This window comes from Myotis brandtii, unplaced genomic scaffold, assembly GCF_000412655.1.
Source record: "Myotis brandtii unplaced genomic scaffold, ASM41265v1 scaffold840, whole genome shotgun sequence".
NCBI classification, from domain to species: domain Eukaryota; kingdom Metazoa; phylum Chordata; class Mammalia; order Chiroptera; family Vespertilionidae; genus Myotis; species Myotis brandtii.
The window spans coordinates 104,224-109,294 of NW_005371411.1; the positions used below are offsets into that span (position 1 = coordinate 104,224).

The window sequence follows — 5,071 nt, forward strand, 5'->3', positions numbered from 1 at the left end:
TCAATGCTTTATATGCATTATTATTATTTCATTTAATCCTCTCCACACCTGAGATGATTTAACTGACTATTTTATGGGGAGGAAATCCAGGCTCAGATACTCAACATAAATTGCCTGATTGTAGAGTTAATAAAAGGCAGGGCTGGAAGTCAAACCCATGTGTCTCCAACAACAGAGCTCTGGCTTCTAATGTTAAGCTCTGCTGCCTCCTAGAAAGTAGAATAGGGGTTGTGTTCCCATTAGGAGAGGTTAGATGTTATTGCAGGTAATGAACAGCCCCAAAGCTTTAATGGCTTACACTAAAGAAGGTATGTTTCTTGTTCATAACTCATGTCCACCCTGGTTCTCCTGGGATGGGAATAAAGGAGAAGCACTATGTAGGTACCTGCTGGGTATTATCAGAGATGGACAGAGGGGATGCCAGTCTCAGTGCTTCCACACTCTTTGTGTCAGAGTAACAGCTTCGCTGCCTCCACATTTCATTGATCACAGCACATCATAGGCTACAGCCAACATCCGGGTTCTGAAGCAGAACCTGACAAGCTTGATGGGCCAAGTAGGTCTACCACATGGTGCCAGCCTCTTTGGGAGACTGTGCAGGGCGACCACATGGTGCCAGCCTCTTTGGGAGACTGTGCAGGGCCAAGGAGTGGAGTGGGGATTGGTAGGAAATGACAGTGGAAGTGGGTCAGGATGGGTCCCTGTCTCCTCATCCAGGTAGACATTGTCCCTGAGCTTCCCTAAACTGTCACTGGCAAGATTCAAAGGAGTGAACCTCAGAAAAAGGAGTTTGTTCAGATGTCATTGGCAGCAAACTCAGAACTGCAAGCTACTGAAAGATCTTATCATGTCAGTGTTCAATGCCACGGTTTGGGCAGTTTAAAATTGACCATGATGAGAGTATTTACACCAGGGAAATTGACAAATGCTACAACCCTAGACTTCACTTAATGTATTATTGAATGCTCCGACTTAAATAAGAGTGATTCTGAATGTTAACAATGCACATTAAATGTACAAGTATATGGTATAAGTTGGCTTAATTTGTACATTGCATAATAATTGAGAAAAACTAATTTCCTTCCAGTATTCCAAACCTATGGTTCCAAATGGCAAAGGAGCCACTTGAGTCGCTGAGGAATGAAGGAACTTTAAGCATCTGTATTAGAGGCTGCACAGGCCTCCTTCAGTTAAAGTAATAAATTTATTTAAACAATTTGAAAAAGATCCTGAGCTGATATTTTAATAAAGCAGACAAAGATAGTGCAAATAAATGTATGAAAAAATGTTAACCATAAAAAATTCTTAGGTAAATTAAATTAAAATGAAAGTGAGTTAACACAATATTCATTTCTGGAGTTACTATTTGAAAAGTTTAACCATTGTATGCCCTTGCATGGTAGCAGAAAAACTGGAATTCTTATATACTGTGGGTTAATAGGAATACAAAGGGAATGACTATTTTGGATCACAGTTCCCCATATCTTTTTAACAAATATATATTTTATTGATTTTTTACAGAGGGAAAGGGAGAGGGACAGAGAGTCAGAAACATCGATGAGAAAGAAACACCGATTAGCTGCCTCCTGCACACCCCCTACTGGGGATGTGCCCGCAACCAAGGTACATGCCCTTGACTGGAATCAAACCCTGACCCTTCAGTCCCCAGGCTGATGCTCTATCCACTGAGCCAAACTGGTCAGGGCCCCATATCTTAAGTGTAAAACATCCATCTACACTACAGTTTGATAAGTAAAACCTATGTCTATATACACAACTGATTGCAAATATTCCCAGAAGATTTAATTATAATACCCCAAACCTGGAAATAACAAAAAACATAGAGATCAATAGATAATGTGGTTATTCACAGGACCCAGTACTACTCAGCAATAAAAAGAATAATTCACTCTTCACATAAGCATGTGTGTTGAATCTGAAAATGACTGTGTAGCATGGAGAAAACCAGTGTTTGTTAAAGAGTACACACCAAATAGTGCCTATAAAATTACGAGCAGTATGAACTATTCTATTGTAAAGAAAAGAAAATCCATGAGTGCATGGAGGGCCGAGAAAGGTAGAGAGAGAGAGAGCGATTGTAACAAGGCAGTAGGAAAATACAGGATGTGGCAAAAGAAGGTTTAGAGTTGCTGGTATGGAAAATGATATAATAATTAATAGTAATAATACAGGAATAAACTCTGCCCCATCCAGTGTCCTCAGCTGGTTGGGTGTCATCCCATTCACTGAAAGGTCTCTGGTTTGATTCCAGGTCAGTGCACATCCCCAAATGGATCCCCAGTTGGGGGCCTACAGGAGGCAGCAGATCTATGTTTATCTCTCTTCCCCTGTCTACTTCTCCCCTCCCCCCCCAAAAGAATAAAAGTATTTTCTAAAATATTTTTTTATGGTACTACATTTATTGAAAGTGTGAAGATACAGAACCTTTATAAATATCTAGAATTAAAAATTACCTATGAAGATAAAAACAGATTGGTTTTAGAAAGTCAATTTAGTAAATATTCTGTTTGCTATGTTTCTATGACAATATTTGGTATAAACACTACAAAATAAGGCGAACTTCTGGAAAAAGTCATTAATAAAATTTTATGAAAAAGTGTTCAGTCCTAATTTATTTTAATTTGTAGAATCACTGGCAAAGTACATCAGGCGAGTAGAGCAGTTTCAGAGGTCCAGTTTCAGACAGAAGGAGCCTTCTCTACTTTGGTTCCAGATGTGGTCGGACGCCCCGCAGCTTCATTTCGTCGAGTCCTTTCCAGTATTTAAAATTGTTGTCCGGATGCTGCAGTAACTCCTGTAGGTCTACAAAGTCGTCCCAAGCATTGTACATGTCTGTGACGAAGTAGTCGATGAAGGAGATCTGGGACTTGGGGATGCTGCAGGTGTTTCGGTCAAAAGCTGGCACCACCACAGGTGAGTCCAGCTTCTTTTCTTCTTCGGTCTGAGAAAAATACTCCTCCGAGATGCGTGCAGCCCACTTGATGCACTGCTCCAAGGGCCGGCAGGGGTTGGACACGTCCGCACACTTGATCATCATCGGCTTGATCAGAGTCCGGTTCTCTGGAGACCGGAGCATCGTGTCTACGTCACGAGGGTTTGGCTCACTCCCCTCGCTTTCCTCCAGCTCTGCCAAGGGCTTGATGACGCTGTTGACAAACTTATTGATGTGCTCGAAGTGCCTGGTCATCTCTGTGGCCAAGACCATGTCGATGATGGCCTGGCGCAGCGTCCGGTAGTCACTCCTCTCCATGTTCTTGAAGATGTTGCTCTTGTCCTCCCTGGCGGTCAGCTGGAAGGCCAGGGCCGCGTGGTGGCTCTCCAACACGGCACAGTCGTTGTACAGCACGGCCAGCGCGCTGCCCGCGTTGCACAGGAAGAGATTGGTCCTCCCCGGGTGGTCCAGGTCGTGGATGGCGGCTGCGATGAGGGCAGCGGCCTCATCCACTGAGTCTAATGCTTGCTTGATCCTCTCCTGGCAGAGGAAGTAGGCAGTGGCGTGCAGCACGTCGGCAGCGTGGGTGGAGTTGTGGTAGGGGTTGGAGGAGTGGTAGTTGGCTTCCATAGTCTGCAGCCACGGCCGCAGCGTCGTCTCCGAGCACTTCAAGAATTCACAGACCCCAAAGCAAGCGAAGATTTTGAGACCAAGAACAGTCAAAGGCCTTTTCTGAGTGGCAGTCTCCAGCTCAAAGACATTAAAGTCCAAGTTGTCATCGTTTTCCATGGCCTCAGCTATCCGCGGTGGGATATCGTGAAGGGACTCGGAGGTGAGTAAACTGCCCGAAACTTGATGCAGGTTTTTTGTTGAGAGAGTATACTCATTCCCAGAAAGTCTTCGAAAACCGGCAGACATCAGGCCCCCAATGAGGTCCTTGGTGTGAGGATCCTCTTCCTTCGCCCCGAACTGTGGTGAATACAGCTCCGAGGTTCTCAGAATTTCCAGGACGCGGTCTAAGGCTTCCGACACAGGCATGGAACTGTTCTCCTGGGCAGCATTGATGATATTGATCACCTTGGTGATGGGCGCCTCCATGGTCATGGAGTGGATCCGGGCCATGGAGGAGTGTCGCCTCTGGCTGGCCACTTCGCTTGCTCGTGAGGCAACACTCCTGACGTCCAAGGAGCTTTTCCTCTTGTCTTTATGTTTACCTGATTGATTATCTGTGGGGGTGTCAGAATGAACAGATTCCGTTATCTTCTCAGCCTGACACACCTTACTGTTGCCATTGCTCACTCGGATAATGGACACATAGTGTCTAATTTTTCCTCCCTGTCCAATGACAGGTATTATCTTCACATTTTGTTGTACATTATCTCCGTTTTTGGAGTGGTAAACGCCTTGCCACTCTTTGCCCATCTTCATGCATGAATTTATAGTACTGAACAAGTCAGCCTTTATCTCATTTAGAGATATTTTTGCTAACTCCTTCCCTAATAATTCACCCGACTCAAAGCCCACTGTTGTTTCAAATGCTGGATTTACATACTGTATGTAGTTGTCCTCACTCGTGATTTTAATGGCGTCTTGGCTTTTCTCCAGTGCAGTGAATACTAAATTACAAGCCCTGAGTTTCAGCTGTGACCGCACCTCTCCAAACTCCAGCTGCAGCAGCTCCGCGTAACAGGCCAGGAGGCTGGGGTTCTCCCCGAACCTCCTCGTAAAGCCGGCACTAATGTGGGCGCGCGGGCGGGTGGACCGCGGGAGCGCGGGTCTCTAAAAATATTTTTTAAAAAGCATAATCTCTTGGAAGAAAACCTGATGACCCACACTCACTTTGCTTTTGTTGAGTCAACTCAATCTTAACACTATTCATTTTTTAAATGTCTTTATTGATTTTTTAGAGAGAAAGAGAGAGGAAGAAACATCAATGATGAGAATCATTGACCAGCTGCCTCCAGCAGTCCCTCTACTGGGATGGAACCCCCAACCTGGGCATGTGTGTTGACCTGGAATCAAACCAGCGATATCTTGGTTCATGGGTCTACACCCAAACACTGAGCCACACTGACTGTGCACACTATTCTTTTTTATTGTTCACTCTATTACAGATGT

At 44.6% G+C, this 5,071-nt stretch overlaps 1 pseudogene; it reads right to left on the minus strand.

Annotated features, from left to right (window-relative positions):
* Window positions 1–2,400: 2,400 nt before the first annotated feature.
* LOC102259384 overlaps window positions 2,401–5,071 on the minus strand; it is a 3,663-nt pseudogene continuing 992 nt past the window's right edge.